This window comes from Lontra canadensis, unplaced genomic scaffold, assembly GCF_010015895.1.
Source record: "Lontra canadensis isolate GAN:19392208 unplaced genomic scaffold, GSC_riverotter_1.0 scaffold87, whole genome shotgun sequence".
Classification (NCBI taxonomy): Eukaryota; Metazoa; Chordata; class Mammalia; order Carnivora; family Mustelidae; genus Lontra; species Lontra canadensis.
Genome location: NW_022631081.1, coordinates 7,826,778 through 7,846,765, shown reverse-complemented (window position 1 = coordinate 7,846,765; position 19,988 = coordinate 7,826,778). Strand labels below are relative to the sequence as shown.

Sequence of the window (19,988 nt, the reverse complement as noted above, 5' to 3'; positions counted from 1 at the left end):
GCAGTTTTACAGACTAGAGCAGCACTGGAGACTGGGAGTCTGGAGTGTGGGGAGAGCAGGGCAACCTTAGGAAGGATGTCCTGTAGAAAGGAGACTTTAGACAGGAATACAGGAGGAGGAGATGCATTGGAAACAAGCTCAGCCATACAATCTCCAGGAGTGTGGACCAGACGGAACTTTTGGGAGAGAAAGAATGATGAGTGAAATGAGTACTTGAAATTTCAGTCTGAACAGAAAAGCAGAAGAGATGGATATTTAGTGCAGTAGAAAATAGGGCTATTGGATGGTTTTCTATTCACAAAATAGTGGAACATCTGGTCACCAATTGGAAATACTGAATTCCAAGCCCACAAATTGTGGACCCTGAGGTTGTGTGGCAGGAAGCAGTGACCATGATTGGGAGACTTGGGTCCAGGTATGGTGATTAGTCCCAAGTGCGGGTATGGGCATGTAAAAAGGATAGGTGCCCGGGATGTAAGACTGGACACCATCCCCTTGCACAGAATGGCTGAGAGGAGTCCTGGAAACAGAGGCCCTCAGCCCACGCCAGCTCCTGTGTTCAGTCTCTTTATCATTCTTGTGATGTGTGTTAGTGATGTCCTACTTTCTGCTCAGTGTACCAAGTGGTTAGCTGAATGCAAGTTTAAGACAGAACATGCCTCTTTATCTTCTTCAGTTATGTGTTCCAAAGAGGGCTAAGATCTGTGAAAATGTGTTTTGTGGTGACGCTTGCAAACCTTAACAGCCCAGGGGAAGGTGAGGATAGGGGCACATGAAGGAGATATAGTAGAATCTTTCACCACACCTGAACATCCCTATGACCTACAGCCATAGGAAGCAGAGCTGCAGGCTATTTCTCAACACCTTCTGCATCCTGGGGGAGGAGCACTGCATTCTGGTTATTGCTCCTTAGGCCCACTTCCTCTTCCTGTTCTCTGTCACAGGAAGGCAACTAGGAGAACCTAGTTAAACTCTCAGGGCTTCATGCAGAAGGCAGCTAGGCCCTAGACCCAGACTCAGTGAGGAGCTGTTTTCCAAGGGGGCATCACACCATGAACTCCAGGCTCACAGTGTCCCTGCTGCCCCAGCCCTGGTGCTGCATGATTAAGATGAGTGAACAGGACTCAGAACAGAGCCCACTGCCTCAACCACTGTGGTACCCTACCCAGTCACCAAAGAGGTTGGGTCACATCCAGATCTTCCTTAAACTGTAGCCTCATGGACACACTCAGCTCAGAATCCCCTGCCATGGCTTTTCACTGAGGACTGTCTTCATCTATGTCCATTGCACTAATGTTTCTCCACTAACAGGAAAAGATGGGTGTCACCATCATCCCCAGTGGAGAGACAAAAGGACAAAGACACAAGCACCAGCAATCTTCCCATGTGAACATTCAGTGTGGGACCCAAGAAGGTTTGCCTCTCTGTCTCTGTGTCTCACACCTCCAGCTTTTTATTCTGTCAACTGAGTCTCTATCCACATTACTGGTGGGAGGGCTTGCGCTAGCTTTTCCTCTGCCTATGATGTCCCTCTGTGGCCCAAGGTCTGCTGTGAAATTTACATGTCTTATAAGTAATAAACTTTATTTTTCAAAGTTTCTTGATGTTTACAGCTGAAGTGTAACTTACAACCATAAATAAAACCACAAGCATGAATTTGACCATGTCATTGGTTATGGAGAGGATGAGACCCACACAAAACTTGAAATTCTCTCCCTGAAGGGAGAACACTGGCTTTCACCATCTCTGCCATTGACTACATTGTTCAATTCCAGGCACAAACCAGAAACATCACAATTATTGATCACTTACACCATGGGACCCAACTGTCTCATGTGGAATAAGGGGCTTTATATAGTTAATTTTCTCTCTGGACCAACAGGCAAAGTCCTTCATGTCAAGATCTTTCTGGTCTACCCCTTCTTTGAGGTGGGTTCACAAATTTGTAGCAGCAGATGGGAAAATGTCACACTGTGCACTCTATCATGGATCCCAGTCTCCTAAATGACTTTGTATGCATGCATTAGGTGCTGTTACTCTGCCCTAGAGTTTAGTGAGCTGTGACTATGCAACAGTGTGGTGTGACCATCATCACAGTGTCATGTACAAGAGTAACACCACCATAAATACAATCACTGTGCTCTAAATATTCACCCTCCTTTACTTCCTTCCTCCACCTCATGTCAATCACTAACCTTTCTGCCACTTCTAGAATGCTGCTCCTTTTATATGTTCTTCTTTGCTTAGAAATACGTGTTTAAACTTCATGTATATTTTTTGACTCAAGTTACTTTATTTAAAATTTTGATTAATATCCTAGTGCATGAATATACAACATATCAAAGGACATCTTTGTTAACTCAAGTCTTGGTCATTATTTAAAAAGCTGGTATAAAAATCGGTGTGCAGATTTTTGGTTGCTTTTATGCCTGGTATTATGAATAAGGTTTCTGTAAACATTCACCTGCAGATGTTTCTCTAGAAAGTTAATTTCTTTTCTTTTGTTTTCTTTGCCTTCTAACACTTTTAGTTTGAAATCATTTTGTGTTCCTTTCAAACATCAGAAAATGAACAAACTGATCATCTAGTTAAAGATAAGCTGATCCTAGTTCCAGATGAAAACAGAGATGACATACCCATCAAACTAGGCAAGTACGGTGCTGAGCCCCAAAGAAAGACTCAGAGCCCAAATAGTGTTTCATTTTTTGACAAATCAGAAGAAAATTATTGATTTTACATGAGCCGAGAAGGAAACTCCCAGTTCCTGAGGACAAGGAATTTCTATTTCCTTTCAGACATTTTGTGCATTATTGGGCTGACTGATTCTGAGGACTGAAGGAACAGAAAGAGCCTCACTCCCAGACAGTGTCCCTGGATGGACGCAGGCCCAGAATATCAAAAAAAGGAGAAAAATCACAGGCAGAGCTGAGTAGCCAGGTGCTGTGCAGTTCACGTTCTTGGCAGAGGTGTGACTGGAAATATGACTCACTTTCCCACAGGCTAGAACACTGTGTTAGCACTGAGAACCTTGACCCACACTAAATTACAACAATCAGCCTTGAGTCCATTGATAATGATGACAGTGACCATCACATGGCACTGTGATGATGGTCACACCACACTGTTGCGTAGTCACAGCTCACTAAACTCTAGGGCAGAGTAACAGCACCTAATGCATGCATACAAAGTCATTTAGGAGACTGGGGTCCATGATGGAATGCACATGAATGTTGGTAGACTTGGAGGCAAAGAATGGATCTCTGTCCCCCAAGAGTGAATGGTAATAGTAATTACCATGGATGAGGTGTGTGGGGTCATTCTTGGGAGCAGTTTCTATCAGTTCACAGGAAACCATATCTGATTTGGAGCTGATACTAGGGCAGGAGATGGTGACCCTCTGATCCTGAGTCTCAGACACTGAGGGCTGCTGAGTCAGCAGCACAGTCTAGGACCAAGACTGGAAAAAAGAAACATGTGTCTCTACTTAATTTTCTAACTGACCATAAGCCATATTCTCTGTGCCCAGGGGTTTTGTCTCACTGCCTCATTGTCTGAGACACTGTGAGTGAGTATAGCTGCTCCCAGTCCAGTGACTACAGCACAGTAATAGTCAACCTTGTCCTCAGACTGCAGCCCAGAGATGAGCAGAATTCCTGTATTAGTGGAGGAATCCATGGATCCAGACTCAAATGGGGACCCCAGATCCCCCCTGGAGGAAGATGAGAGCAGAGAAGGGAAGGGAGAAATGTCACATGTCCCCAAGTGGGACACAGGGAGGTGACTAACTGAATCCTAAGCTGTGGGACAGGGAGGGATGATCCAGAGTGTCAGGTGGTTGGAGGACAATGCCCACAGAGATAGGGATGCCATGACTTACATGGGTGAAGTCAGGTGAGAGAGCAAGTGGGGGGCTGGTGATGTGTATGTTGTCCTGTGTCCCATGGTTATCATGGTGTGAAAGTATGGAGAAGTTTAGAAAAATTCAGACAAGCAGGCCTGTAGTGATTGATACTCCAAGCTCTGATGACTGCATTGGACACTTACCTGACTGTAAAGAGGGGTGGCTCTCCCACAGACCCTTACCACCCAGGTAAGTGGCTTGAGCAGAGGAACTTGTCTCCATGCCTGCAGAGATCTGCAAGGAACAAAGCCTCTAATGCTATGAGACACCTCAGCTTCACATAATTTGAAGTCCATGTGGAAGAGGAGGCAGATGAAGGACAGCATAGCCCTAGTCCTGAGGATGGCAGACAGTAGCAAAAGTCAGTTGTAATGGCCTTGGAAGTCAAGACCTCAGGTCTCCCCCGCCCCCAGGATAACCTACAGGTAGGACTCTAGGTAACTGAGAAACCCACTGCTCCTTCATTGGTTATAGGCAAATGTGAGCTCAGAGACTGCTGAGTCTGGCTTTCCCTGGGGGAATAAGGCTCCACAATCACCCCTCAGGTGCCAGGACCTTCCCAATCCCTGTAGATATGCACAGACCTGTGGTTACAGGCTCTTCCTACCTGATCTTCCCTTCTATGTCTCCTCCAGGGGTCAGACATATAGCTACAAGTTCTCCCTCTGACTCCAGCTCCATCCCCAGTGACACTTCACCAGGTGTCCCTTCTGACGATCACATTATTTTTTCACCCCTTTTTGTCATCTGATTATGACACATGTCAAACTCAGTTCTTTGAGGCCTATCTGTGCATGAGCAGTGAGAGGTGAGCACAAGGAGGGTAGGAGTCCAGGCTTTGGGGACAGAGGTGTCTGAATGTCAGGTTGGGGCTGAGTGGCCAGACTTTTCTTTTCTTCTCCAGTGGCCAAAAGCGGTGGACTATGTACATGAAAACTTTCCTCCTGGAAAATGTGTTCTATCCCTGGTTCTTAGATTAGAGTCTGGAGATGAGCCCGAGTTTCTCCCCTGGGAGGCACCAAGCAAGAAGCAGCTGCTGGGATCTGGGACCACAGACCAGTGAGTAAGACCCTCTTCCCAGCCAGAGGGGACACACTTGCCAAGTCCACAGCAGTACACACAGATGCTAATTCCTCAGCCTGGTGAGTTTGGGGTATTACAGAGCACTGAGCCCCCACTGAGCAGAAGCAGAAGAAGAAACTTATTGCTCCATATTGTCTACTGGCCAAACCTTGGTTCTGACTGGAAATGATGTTGGGGCAGGCTTACACTCTGCTCACTGTCAATCCATAAACATCAATGAGGTATATGGCCCTGCTGTGACCAGAGTTCCTGATATAGATTGATTTTCTAATTTCTCAAAGAGCACATGCTTTCCAGGTTAAAAAAATAATTTTACAAATATATCACATATTTGTTATTAACTTTTCAAGAAGTTCTGAAAGTCACTATTAATAAGGTAAGCACTGCCATCGTTAATTAAATGATGGCCCAAATTAGAAGAAATAAAAAGTGTGGAACATGGATATCAGAAGAAAATTAATTCTCTCAGAGAGCATTCACACATGAACTGTCCCAAATGCTTCACCTCCTTCATTATTGTCACAGCACACTGACGAGTAGTTTATGGCATATGGAACAGAACAGCCCATGAGCTATGATCCAGCTCATGTCTATCCAGATGATGAAATGTTCCATATGATTTGGTCTCTATCAAGAAATTCTGAATGAAGTCATGTTTGTTAATGTTATTTGAATAAAAATCATCTCACAAGAAGCAGTGAGCTCACTGAATCTCACTGTTCGTGGATTTATTTTGGATGTGACGCCCCTCCCATCATTATAAACATAGAAGGAGGAATGTTGCCCAGGCTTTTGGGGTCACACTGGAGAGATGGACACAACTTTGGGTGTGATAATGGGACATATGACCAGGAACCACGGGAGAGAATGGGGTCAGGGAGCCTCCCTTCCCATGGTGCTGTTGATTATCACCCCTCCCTCACTTTCTCTCCTGCCTTTAAGACTGAGCAGTTCTGAGCCCATGAAGAGGTTCTGAATGCACTTCCCCATGGATTTAAATTGCTGAGTAAGTATAAGTACCAAAATACAGAACACAGTAATAGTAAGTCTCATCCAGAGGCTGGGCCCCTTTGAGGATTAAGGAGGCTTTTTTCCTAGAGATTAATCAAGAGAAATGGTCAGGGACCCCTGTGGGGTGACCATTTCTCCTGTAGGTAATCATGTGAGGAGGCTGGCCTGGGGTCTGCTGGTACCAGCTGGGGTAGTGACCTGTAAAGACTGGACCGGAACTAAGGGCACAGGTAGTGTGAATGTCCCTCCCGAAAACATGGTCAGTGATGACTCTTTTGTCACCACATTCTGAGATTCCACTCCTAAAACCAAGAAGAGAGACAGGTTTTATTATGGGAGATAAGGGTCACTCTAAGACCTTGATTTTAGGTGCCCTTCAAGGTTGAAGTGTCCCCTCCCTTGACCTGAGCCTTAAGTGAGGAGCCCAAGAAGAAACACTGTCCAAGCAATGGTGGGGACCCTCACAGAATGGAACATCCTCAGGCTCATGGACTGCAGTGGGGTATCCCTGGGCCTTTTCATGTGTCCAGACCCAGTAGGAGGGGAATATATTTCATGCAAATTATCTCTCTCTTTCTCTTTCTCTCTCTCTCTCTTCCTTCCCCAGGGTAACCCTGCTGTCCCTTGAGGAGAATTTGAAAGAAGTATAAGCTGGGACCTCACATAAACCAATGACTGTAGGATGACTGGAACATTCTGTGACAGGGATGACATCTTTCACCAAGTCAGCTCCCTGACATACCTGGTGATTTCAGCCAAAAGTCTCTTCTCTGGAAAGCCTGAGACTGAGAACATGGATGTGCTCTCCAAATCTTGGCTCTGCTTCTAGTTCATTCCAAATTTATCTGATGTTCTGGGAACATATTTTGTCTTTACCAGTGACATCCCTGATCATCTCCTTGTTTAATCATAGTGGTCACTCCTCCAGTAATGAATCCACTGGGAATTTTAGAGCCCCAGATTTGGGGTGAAAAAAGCAGGGTCTCCTCTGACTCAGTCCTAAAATGTGTTTCTGGAATGGATGGAGAGGCACAGCAGAGCTGTGACCTCTAGTCACTTCAGAGTGACCCTCCAGGCTGGAGGGGTCAACCTTGTCTGTTTTAGATGCTGTCTATTCCATGAAGCCCATCAATATAACTGTAGGATTTGAGGAGGAAAGGCCAGAGTGTCAACATGCAATTCTGGAAAGAAAAAAAAAAAAAAAACAACACCAACCAACCAACCAAACAAACAAACAAAAACAAAAATCTGACCACATTAGGTATAACAAGGGGAGACAAGTGTGACTCATGATCAGAATTGAAAAAGATACCATATGCTTGACTGGCTCAGGTGATAAAATGTATGATGCTTGATCTGGGGTTTGAGTTCAAGTCTCATCTTGGGCATAACACTTGCTTTAAAAAAGAAATTAATAATTAAAAAAAAAACCACTGTGCAAACAAGGGGTGTAACTATCAAGGTGCATTTTCAAATCTCTCTCCCTCTGTGCTCTGATGATGAATAGAAGGACCTAGAAGTCTGGAGAAGGCCCTGGTAGTTAGGAGGACTGGCAGGATGGTTAAGGGTGTTGGTGAGGTTCAGGCCTGGTGCTTTTCCCAAGATTAGTTATAAATATGACTGGCATTCATTTTTGAATCACTAGTAAATCGTTGGTTTTATAGTTCTTTCAGGACAGTGTCCTGTCTCCTTGCATGTGTTTGGGAGCCACAATTCATCAGAGAACAATACCAAATGACGTTCTTATTAAACTAATGTCCTGGATAATTTATTTTTAAAAAAGATTATATTTACTTATTTGACAGAGAGATATCACAAGTAGGCAGAGAGGCAGGCAGAGTGGGAGGGGTACGCAGGCTCCCCACTGAGCCTGACTCAGGGCTCAATCCTAGGACCCTGAGATCATGACCTGAGCCAAGGGCAGAGGCTCAACCCACTGAACCACCCAGGCAGCCTTACTGGATACTTTATTTTTTAAACTTTTATTTTATTTTGTCAGTGTTGCCCTGGATACTTAGAGAGCATTAGGTGCATTCATATCTATCAAATTTTGAGCCAAGGACAAGTATTGACACTTAAGATGAAATAAGTATTTGAAAGCTAAAAACTGGTTAGAAGCAGTTTCCATTATAAATTATTGGCATAAATGAAAAAGTTTCATATGCAATAATAACTGATATGATGGAAGATAAAGGGATTGCACACTTTCTGCATATTTCATCATGGGCACATTTGGAAGTCATAATAAGCAGCAACGGTTCCTGAGTGTGGACATACACTCATTTTCTCACACATTATCTCTGGCATTCCCCAGACACCAAAGTCTTATAATTCACTTCCCAGGGGATATCTGGGTAGGGATCTGCAATCAGAGTTAATGGTGGGATTGATTGTCTAGAGATGGGAGAAGGACCCAGCATGCCAGGAGCCCCTCACATCCAGGAAAGTGGTAGACCAGCACCCCTTGATGGTCCTGAGTTTTCTTGTATGAATCAGGTAGGAGCATCCTCTGGACTGTGCTTGTATCTGAGAGGATATGCTGATGCTGGCTGACCAGGTGCTCTAGGGATCACTGTGTCCCTTGAGGTATGTCTGGAGACTTCACTGTTTTCTCCCACAGAGTGTCAGGGAACCAGCGTTGGAAGAGAAGGAGCTTTGCCCTGGTTCAGGCATCAAACACACGGCTCAGTGCCTCTTCACATCTGGTCCCCCCACATTCAATGTTCTTCATCACTGAGAGACTGCACACACCTGGTCATCCCCAATCCTCCCTGGTGATCAAAGTGAATATTTTTCTGAGATAACATGATTTTTGTGGCTTATGTGTTGAGTCATTTGTGCATCTATCAGCTGTGTTCATAAATGAGATCATTCTGCAATTTTAACATCTGATACTCTTCTGTTGAGATGTGTTCCCCCCATTAACTGATTTGCTAGAGTGAGAAAATGAACTTAGGATACATGCCTTCTATTTTATATATACTTTAAACCATTTCTAAGACAAAGATTTAGACACTGTGAATGGCAGAACCAAACCCATTGGTCTCACAATCCTGGAAGGAGGTCCACAAGGTGACAAAAAGAATGGTATGATGATCACCTGTATCCAGAACATAAGAGCAAAAACCATAGCCCTCCCCTGGCCCTTTCACTTTCCCTTAATGGAAACTATTCAATCAGTGAGGGGATGAAGTGAAGAATCCAGGTCATGGTGGAGAAGCCCTTGAGCTCTGGTTGCTGAGGCCCAGTTGTTTGGATGGAGACAGTCACTCCCCTCCTGTGTCCTATCCTTTGCCCGGGGAACATTGCAGCTTGAGTTCAGGAAGCAAATTTATTTTTGTTTTAGAACTGTCTTGTCCATCTATCTTTCAATGAAATCAGTTTACTTCATGATGCAGAGAACAACATATGAGGCATGTGTGATTCAAAGCTGAGAGCTCGTGGTGCTTCTGTGGGCCCAGGAGCAGGATGGTCACCCACAGTGAGACCTTGCTTCCTAAGTGTGCTAGGGACAGTGACAGACTTTTCTGGTCTTTCTGACCCAGAATTCTGATCTCTCAGGAGCAGCCCACCAGCGCCCACTGCTGACTTCAGACTTCCCAGCACTCCAGGTAGGAGTTTCTAAACTCTCAGGTGGACTTTTCTGATGTCACCACCCAGGGAAGTAGAATGAACAGGTCAACTCTGGGGTTGCACCATTCATTTCTCCAGGGCATCAATGTTCTCGGATAGACAGCTAAGGGAAATATTTATTTTATGAGATATTTCAGGAGTATCTGATGATCTGACTTTGTTTTTGCCTTGTCCCTGGTTTCACTACTGGGACATAATGTACTTGAAACAATCTCAAATATTAATGGTCCCCAGAAAAGCATATTGGTCCAACCCTGGTAATAATTCTACCTGGGGTACCCTTACAGGATGACTTATTTTCTTATTGCTGCTATTGTCAGAGTCTCTTTTTAGGTTCACTAGGCCCATGGCATATATCTTGTCTGTCTATCTGTCTTTGTCACAAAAATATGTTGTGAGGGGGCACCTGGGTGGCTCAGTGGGTTAAAGCCTCTACCTTCTGTAAGGGCCTGGTTAGCCAGAGGGAGCCATTTGGTTGTAAACGTAGATGGACACTGCCTCTCCCAGAGAAACTTACTTGCAAAGCCCAGATACAAGATACAAGGGCGGGCCAGGCCGGGTGGAGACATCCAATCAGTGGGGCACACATATATTAACTATGGTGAATTGGAATTCAATTGGCCACCCATATTGCCGACAGAGCATGACTGTGCAGTTTTCCCTGTGTGTTGTAATGTCATTGGCCACCTGTGTATAAGCCAGGGTCAACCAACTCTACAAAAGTTAGTCTGTGAGGCTGGGGTAGTCATCGGGAGCGGTGTCGTTGGGGTCGTCTTCATCAGGGTCGTCATCATTGGGGTCGTCGTCATTGGGGTCATCGTCCTCGTTGTCATCGAGACGGCCCCAACTGGTCAGTTTGATCCTCGATGCTTGGCGTGAAATAAAGCTTTGCTTGACCTTTGCTTTGCATCAGTCTCATTCCTTTGATCATGGACCCTAACACTGGGGGCTCTTCCAGGACCAAACAATGAGAACTGAGCCAGCATCAGAATTTCTGGGAAAAGCCTCCAGAGGTAAGATATCGGGATCCTGTCTGTCTGTCTGGTTGCGGAGTTCCAGTGTATGGCCTACCAGGGAGAAGCTGGACACATCCATGCTCCCCAGGGCTGGAGTGGATGTAGGGGATGCCCCATCCCTCTTCTGGGGTCTGGAAGGGGGTTCGAGTCCCCATGGGTGGTAAGGGGATTGCCCGGGGGTTTCAAGTGCCCCTGGGCAGTCAGGGGCCTGTTGTGGGGTTCAAGTCCCCCTGGGCAGTCTCCGGGAGTTTGAGTCCTCCTGGGCTGTCTCCGGGGGTTTGAGTCCCCCTGGAGGGTCTCCGGGGGTTGGAGTCCCCCTGGGCGGTGTCTGGGAACCGAGAAAATCCCCACTGGTGGCAGGTTTGGGGTAAGGACTGCTGGGTCTGCGGTTGTCTTTGTGTTGTCGTTTTGTGGTCTGTTGTGTTTGAAGGAAGTGGACAAGCAGAGAGTAAGGGGACTCTGACTTTCATCTCTCCATTCCTCATAATAGATGTGGGGCTTCTCCTTCACTCATTTTGTGTGTTAAGGCATATAACTTGAGTCAACTGGAGTTAGTCTAACTCGAGACAGAGACTTTAAGGAATATTCCCAAGCAGCTGCTGAAACTCCCTTTGTTTCAGGGAGTTCCTTGCCTTCTCTGGCCCGATGTGGACTGCCTAGCCCCTCTCCCTTGCTGGCGGGAAAGCATGGCATCTGAAGTGGAGTGGGCCCAGGTTGATTGTAAAATCTGTTAGCAAAGAGATGACTGAACTGATGGTTGATTGTCTCAGAGTTTTCATGGGTAATTGTTAAAGTGGCTTTCGGAGTCTTCCATAACCTGAAGCTTTGAAGTTTTGCTTGGATGACGAATGGAAGAAAATGCTAGGGCACTGGTTGCTGGAGCTGGGTTTGTGCTTTTGAAATCTGTTGGTAAACATGTTTTGTGCTTAACTGCTGTTGCAACAGTTCACAATTGGTTAATATTTAGTCTTCACTAGAGATTGAGATGTTTCTAAAAAAAATAAATAAATGGTTTTCTCTTTGCCCACCCAGAATTGTAAATGAGATCTCTTTGACTCATAAGGCTTTTCCTTGATATGCTAAGTTACTCAGGAAGTACTGCTAAATCAATGATAAACCCTGGGTTACATTTGGGTAAATGCTGTAACTACTCCAGAGGTTCTAAACATTTCCTAAAGTTTTAATGTTTTGATAAGGGTCATCACTTGATATTTAACCATATCTATTCTGAGTTTTTGTCATTTGTAATTGTTTTAATTCTCTTGTAAGAGGAATTCCGCCTTAAAGGAAATTTATATGGGAGACTTTCAGAACAAATACAGATCTTTGATATGCTAAAATCCTGGAACTGAAATGGGTAAGAATTTCCAGAAGTAAAAGCTGCACTCAGACTAAACCAGAATTAGTACAGTGACTCAAGGTAAGAATTAGTCTCCAGGAACTTTCCTAGAAAAGCTTTTTGAAGCCTATAAAATGTATAGCCTGATCGACCCTGAGGAACCTGAAAATCAGAGGGCAGTGAATCTTGCTTTTGCCAGTCAGTCAGCCCCAGATATGAGGAGGAAACTTCAGAAAATGGAAGGATTTGAATGGGAAGAATCTGAGCTAGTGGGAATAGCAGAAAAGGTGTTTAACAACAGGGATGCACAGGAGGATGAAAAACAGCAAAAAAAAACTGGTTAAGGTTTTGGCATTACATGAGGCAGGTAGGGGATGGTAAATGGAAGGGAAAGCCTAAGCACAGAGAAGGCAGCCAGGAAGACTTAGATTCAGATCACTGCACTTACTGTAAGGAAAAAGGACAGTGGACCAGAAAGTACCCCAAAATGAAGAAGGCAATGCTGGCCACCAGAGTAAAAATTAAAGTGGAAGGGAAATCAATTGATTTTTTGGTGGACATGGGAGCCCAATTTTCATCCTACATATCTTTAGCAAGGGAGTCTCAGCCCCTCTTTCCTTTTGAGTGGCCTGACCCACAGGAAGGGTTCCAAGGCCAGCTCACCTGGACAAGACTTCCCCAATGGTTCAAGAATTCATCCACTATCTTCGGCAAGGCCCTACATGAGGATTTGCACGAGTACAGAACTTCCAACCCAGGAGTCACTCTGTTACAGTATGTTGATGACTTGCTAATAGCTGCTGAGGACTATGAGTCATGTTTGCGGGTGACAAGAGCTCTCTTACAGACTCTGCAGGAAAAAAGGTATCAGATGTGAGCAAAAAAAAAAAAAATAGCTCTGTCAGAGCCACACCACTTATCTAGGCTTTGATCTCTACGAGAGAGTGTGTTCACTGTCTGAGCTCAGGAAACATGTGATCACCCAATACTCCCAGTCCACCATGTCCCGACAAGTGAGAGAGTTTCTTGGGATGGTGGGCTACTGTAGGCTGTGGATACTGAGGTTTGTGGAGATTGCCCAACCTCTATACAAACTGGCAAAAGGGGGGCTCACTATGGTAGAGTGGACAGTTGAGGCAGAAGGAGCAGTTTGGGAATTACAAACAGCCTTACTGAGTGCCCCAGCATTGGCCATCCCAAATGTTACCAAGCCTTTCCAATTGTATGTGGATGAAAAGGCAGGGGTGGCCAAAGGAGTTTTGACTCAGACTCTGAGGCCTTGGCAAAGGCCAGTAGCTTATCTTAGCAAGAAACTAGATCCAGTAGCGGCTTTTCCCTCCCGTCCCCGCCTTGCCTCTGCATAATTGCTGCCATGGTCCTCCTGGTCAAGGATGCAAGTAAATTGACTTTGGGTCAAAATCTCATATTGGCCACCACCCACACTATCGAGGGCCTTCTCCGGACTCCACCAGATCGATGGATGACAAACACCTGAGTGATGGGGTATCAGGCCCTCCTCCTCAACGAAACAAGAGTGACCTTCCGGCCCCTGGCAGTGCTAAATCCACACTGGTGCCAGAGGAGCTGGCTGACAACCCACACAACTGCAGGGAGGTCCTAACCCAAGTCACAGGACTAAGTCTGGACCTCAGAGACATTCCCCTTCCAGATGCGGAGATGACTTTGTTCACAGATTGGAGTAACTACATGGTCGATGGAAAGAGGTATGTAGGGGCTGTGGTGGTTTCCTCTGAGCAGGAACTCTGGACGGCAGCCCTGCCACACAGAACCTCAGTGCAGAAACCGGAGCTGATTGCACTCACTAAGGCACTGCAGATGGCCAAAGGTAAAACCAGCATCATCTATATAGACAGCAGGTACACCTTTGCTACTCTCCATATACATGGGGCTATTTATAAAGAAAGGGGCCTATTAATAGCAGAAGGAAAAGGAATTAAAAACAGAGGAGAAATATTGGCTATCCTCCAGGCTATTTGGGACCCAAAAGAGGTGGCAGTTATACATTGCCCAGGACACCAAAAGGGGACTGATCTGATTTAAAAAGGAAACCACTTAGCAGATCAAGCTGCAAAGCAAGCAGCCCAAGAAACAGTGCAAGATCTGGTTACACTCCCAGCTCCAGCCCTACCAGAAAAACCGAACTATTCAGAAGAAGATTTAAAGTATTTACAAAAATGGGTTAAATTGGACTATGAAGGGGACTGGGCTAAGAGTAAAGCAGGAAAAATAATTATTCTTCAAAGACTAGGTAAGAAGTTATTAGACCAGATTCATCAGGGTACTCATTTGGGCATACACAAACTCAAGGACCTTATAGGCAAGCAATTCCAGGTTTCTAAATTAGGGCGTATGGTTCAGGATGTAGTTGATAGATGTGCTCAATGCCAGGCAGTTAATGTGGGAGGTACTAGAATGGGAAGAGGGAAAAGAGAAAGAGGTAAGGAACCAGGAATTTATTGGGAAATAGATTTTACAGAAATGAAACCCAGAAAATATGGGCACAAGTATATGTTAGTTTTTGTAGATACCTTTTCAGGCTGGGTAGGGGCTTTTTCCAGCCAAACATGAGAGAGCAGGAGCTGTAGGCAAAAAGCTACTAGAAGAAATAATTCCTAGGTTTGGGCTGCCTCTCCCAATTGGGTCAAACAATGGCCCTGCATTTGTGAGTTCAGTTTCACAGGCATTGGCCAAGGCCATGGGCACACATTGGAAACTACATTGTGCCTACTGGCCCCAGAGTTCTGGGCAAGTAGAGAGAATGAACCGGACTCTTAAAGAGACCTTGACAAAACTAATTCTGGAGACTGGCGGTGGATGGGTGGATCTCCTTCCTTTCGCCCTCCTCAGGGCATGATGTACACCCTATTTAAACAAGGTGACCCCGTTTGAAATAATGTTTGGGAGACAACCCCCCCCCCCGCTCTATCCTCGGCTACAAGAGGTTGCCTTAGTAGAAATGACTGATCAGTCTGTATTCCAGTCACTGCAGGCATTACAGTCTGTCTTAAAAAATAAATAAATAAAAAACATTCAGGGATATGGACTATTTGTACAAAAGAAAATTAGAGTGATAAAAATGTTAGTCTTACGTGCTCAATATAACCCCTTACAAAAGGAGAACAGAGAACTGGCTGAAAAGTCAAGGATTTGACTAATTTCCAAAGAAAAGGGGGAGGGGATGTAAGGGCCTGGTTAGCCAGAGGGAGCCATTTGGTTGTAAACTTAGATTGACCCTGCCCTCCCAGAGGAACTTACTTGCAAAGCCCAGATACAAGGGCGAGCCAGGCCGGGTGGAGACATCCAATCAGTGGGGCATGCATATATTTACTATGATGAATTGGAATTCAATTGGCCACCCATATTGCTGACTGAGCATGACTGTGCAGTTTTCCCTGTGTGTTGCAATCTCATTGGCCACCTGTGTATAAGCCAGGCTCAACCACCTCTATAAAAGTTAGTCTGTGAGACTGGGGTAGTCGTTGGGAGCAGCGTCGTCGGGTTCATCGTCATCAGAGTGGCATAATCTGGAGCAACGTCATCGGGGTCGTCGTCATTGAGTCATCGTCCTCTTCGTCATCGTCGTCGCCTCTCGCTAAGAGATGGCCCCGACTGATCAGTTTGATTCTCGATGCTTGGCGTGAAATAAAGCTTTGCTTGACCCTCACTTTGCATCAATCTCATTCCTTTGATCACGGACACTAACACCTTCAGCTCAGGTCATGATCCCAGGGTCCTGGGATCGAGCCCCAAATCCAGCTGTCTGCTCAGCAGGAAGCCTACTTCCCCCCCTCTCTCTGCCTGCTTCTCTGACTACTTGTGATCCCTATCTGTCAAATAAATAAATAAATAAAATATTTTAAAAAATATGTTGTCAGTGGAAACATGTTTTCTGTCATTGATTAATTCTGTGGGTTCTCATTTATGCTTTAATAATTATCGTATCCTTATAATATTACTTTGTACTATCTGATATATTTAGGATGTTTTTCTCCAATTTTGTAAATTATCTAAGAAAATGATTGATATTTACTAACATTTATGTAAGTGTTCTATAAAATTAGTACAATACCACCTAGTAAAAACCCACTCTTTTGTTCCACTGCTATTTCCCTCACGAATGAATATATGTTAATACTTCAAAGGTTGTGCTGTAATAATTTATATATACATATATACATTATTATTATAGTATATATAACATATATTATATATAAATTATTATATTATTATTACATACATATCTATATATTTAGTAGTTATAAATACTTATAAATTACATATATTATGTAAATACATATGTAAATTATGTGTAAATATATAAATATGTAAAATATGCAAGTATAGAACAATATATATTATTATTGTTACATAATTATATCTTACTTTTTGTGTTCCATTGCTCCATGACTAGCATTTCCACATAATATGTATCTTGTGATCTTTGTTGAGCAGCACATGTATGTCTGTCTCATTTTGATTTATATTTCATCTTTATTCCATAGGATGATTTGGTAAATTTGGTCACTTTTCCAAAGAGAAACATTCATGTTGGTTTCAATTATTTTTCTTTATCAACAACTCTGAACTGGACATATTTGTATATTCATTCTTAAGTGCCTTAGGTAGATAATTTTATTTAATTTTTAAATTTGAAAAATATAATACTGAATCAAACTATGTATATATTTAATATTTTGATAAAATATTTAAAATTATGTTCTAAAATGGATAAAACAATCTATAAAAATTCAGACCTAACTCATCTCCATCTCTGCATGGATGGTTAACATTTAGTTTATCCTGGAAGTCAGTTTTCTGGTAATGGGATGCCAATATCACATGATCCTAGTTGTAACCACACGTGGTGAAAACACCTTTATGTCTTGCTTCCCTATATGGGTCTCTCACTGCACCAAGCACCACTATAATAGCAGCCCCCAGTGTTACTTAGCCTTGTCCTGGGGCTGGGCACTAGAGAGGGTCAGAGTAGATTTTCCCCCAAGAACAAACCTGAGAATTTGGTGGGGGTCCAGGAGTGTTTGCTGTTTGTATCCTGAATCAGCGCCCTGAGGACTTGGCCAGGTTTCTGCTGGAACAAGTTTAGATAGTGATCATTGGTGACTGTTCCAGTGCTAAAGCCACAGGTGAGAGTCACTGTCCTTCCTGGGACACAGTCAGTGAAAGCCCCTCACCACAACCTGAGAACTTGTCCCTGAAATGAAAATAGACATATGTTAGCAATGAAGAATAAAGACAGAGGTATCCCTCCAAAGGCTGGCTTTTGAAATCTCCATGAATCCAGGTAGTGAAGGTGGGGAGGGTTGGGAGGGGGGGAGAAGAGTTCAGGTCATGGTGTGCACTTTCCACAGGTCTCCTAACCTCACAAATAGTGTGGTCTCTGGGATGTGTCCTTTACCTCCTCCTCAGCTCCAGGGGTAAATATGTGCTTGGTGGTGCATTATGCAAATATGAGCTCACAATACCATTTGATTCTGGGTCCTCAGCCCAGCTAATAATTTCCTTCCCAAGAGGAGGTCTGGGGTGGTCAAGAGCTCTAGGTTTGTCCCCAGGGAGATAGCAGCTGCTGTCCACTCTCACTCAGGCCAGTGAGCGTGGGTGCAGGGCCCAGTCAGGTGGAACCATTTCAGTTGGTTTCAGGCCTTGTCAGGTCTGAGCAGGTGAACAGCGCCCCCTAGTGACACCCATAGGAGAATATTCATGGTGGAGGGTACTTTTTTAAATTTAGTTTTATTTTGTTGGTGTTCCAAGATACATTGTTTATGCCCCACACCCAGTGCTCCATGCAATACATGCCCTCCTTAATATCCACCACCAGGCTCACCTAACCCTAAGCCTCCCTCCCATCCAAGATCCTCAGCTAGTTTCTCAGAGTCCATAGTCTCTCATAGTTTGTCTCCCTTCTGATTTCCCCCAATTCACTTTTCCTTTCCTTCTCCTAATGTTCTCTGTGTTATTCTATATGCCACACAAGTAATTCAAACCAAATAATAACTACCTCTCTCTGCTTGACTTTTTTCACTCAGCATAATCTCCTCCAGTCCAGTCCATGTTGATACAAAAGTTGGATATTCATCCTTCATGTTGGAGGTATAATATTCTATTGTATACATGGACCATATCTTTTTTATCCGTTCATCTGTTGAAGGGCATCTTGGCTTTTTCCACAGTTTGGTGACTGGCAATTGCTACTATAAACATTGTAGTATAGACGGCCCTTCTATTCACTACATCTGTACCTGTGGAGTAAATGCCCAGTGGTGCAATTGCAGGGACATAGGGAAGCTCTATTTTTCATTTCTTAAGGAATCTCCACAATGTTTTCCAAATTGGCTGCACCAACTTGCATTCCCACCAATAAGGTAAGAGGGTCCCACTTCCTCCACATCCTCTCCAACACTTGTTCTTTACTGTCTTGTTAATTTTGGCCTTTCTAACTGGTGTAAAGTGGTATCTCAAAGTGGTTTTGATTGGAATCTCCCTGATGGCTAGTGATGATGAACATTTTTTTCATCTGTCTCTTAGCCATTTGTATGTCTTCATTGGAGAAATCTCTGTTCATGTCTTCTGCCCATTTTTTGACGTGATTTTCTCTTTTATATTTCATTTTAATTTATTATTTTATTTTATTATATTTTATTATTTTATTTTATTTTTTCTTGGGTGTTGAGTTTGAGGAAGTCTTTATAGATCTTAGATATCAGCCCTTTGTCTGTGGTATTGTTTGCGAATATCTTCTCCCATTCCTTGGGTTTCCTCTTTGTTTTGTTCACTGTTTCCTTTGTTGTGCAGAAGCTTTTGATCTTAATGACAACCCAAAAGTTCATTTTTGCTTTTATTCCCTTTGTCTTTGGAGATATGTCTTGAAAGAAGTAGCTGTGGCCAATGTCGAAGAGGTTACTGCCTATATTCTCCTCTAGGATTTTGATAGATTCCTGCCTCATGTTGAGGTCTTTTATCCACTTCAAGTTTATCTTTGTGCATGGTGTAAGAGAATGGTTGAGTTTCATTCTTCTACATATAGCTGTCCAATTTTCCCAGCACCATTTCTTGAAGAGACTGTCTCTTTTCCTTTGGATATTTTTTCTTGCTTTGTCAAAGATTATTTGACCGTAGAGTTGCAGTTCCGTATTTCTGCTCTGTACTCTGTCTATGTGTCTGTTTCTATTCCAGTACCATACTGTCTTGGTGATCACGGCTTTGTAGTGAAGCTTGAAATCAGGCAATGTTATGTCCCTAGGTTTGTTTTTCTTTTTCAACATTTTCAACATTACATTTGAAATTTGGGGTCTCTTCTTGTTCCATACAAATTTTAGGTTTGTTTGTTCCAGCACTTTGAAAAATGCTGATGGTATTTTGATCCTGATGGCATTGAAATTATAGATTACTCTGGCATCATAGACCTTTTAGCAATGTTTATTCTTCTGATCCATGAGCATGGAGTGTGTTTCCATCTTTTTGTGTTTTCTTCAATTCCTTTCAAGAGTGTTCTATGATTTCTCGAGTACAGATCCTCTACCTCTTTAGTTAGGTATAGTCCCAGGTATCTTATAGTTCTTGGTGCTATAGTAAATGGAATCAATTCTCTAATTTCCCTTTCTTTCTTTTTTTTTCCATTGCTAATGTATAAGAAAGCAACTGATTTCTGTGCATTGATATTGTGTCCCGCCAGATTACTGAATTGCTGTATGAGTTCTAGTAGTTTGGGGTTTGAGACTGCATGGAAAACAACAGTCCTCTCCTCCAGAAAGCCAGCCAAAAACACCCAACCAACCAAACAAAAAACACCCAACCAACCAAACAAAAAAAACAAGTTGTGTGACAAAACCTAGTGGACCCTCTCCTTGTACCTCACTACCACAGGTTCCCTATAAAACTGTAAAACCGTAATATCAGGGGAAAAGAAGATATTATGCTCCTGGTATTGTCCTAAAACCGTATACTTCATAGATACAACTTTCAATTT

General features: G+C 43.6%; 1 pseudogene; it reads left to right on the top strand.

Moving 5' to 3' along the window:
• The window catches only part of LOC116882720, a 56,085-nt pseudogene extending 49,798 nt beyond the window's left edge, over positions 1-6,287 (top strand).
• Positions 6,288-19,988: the final 13,701 nt, after the last annotated feature.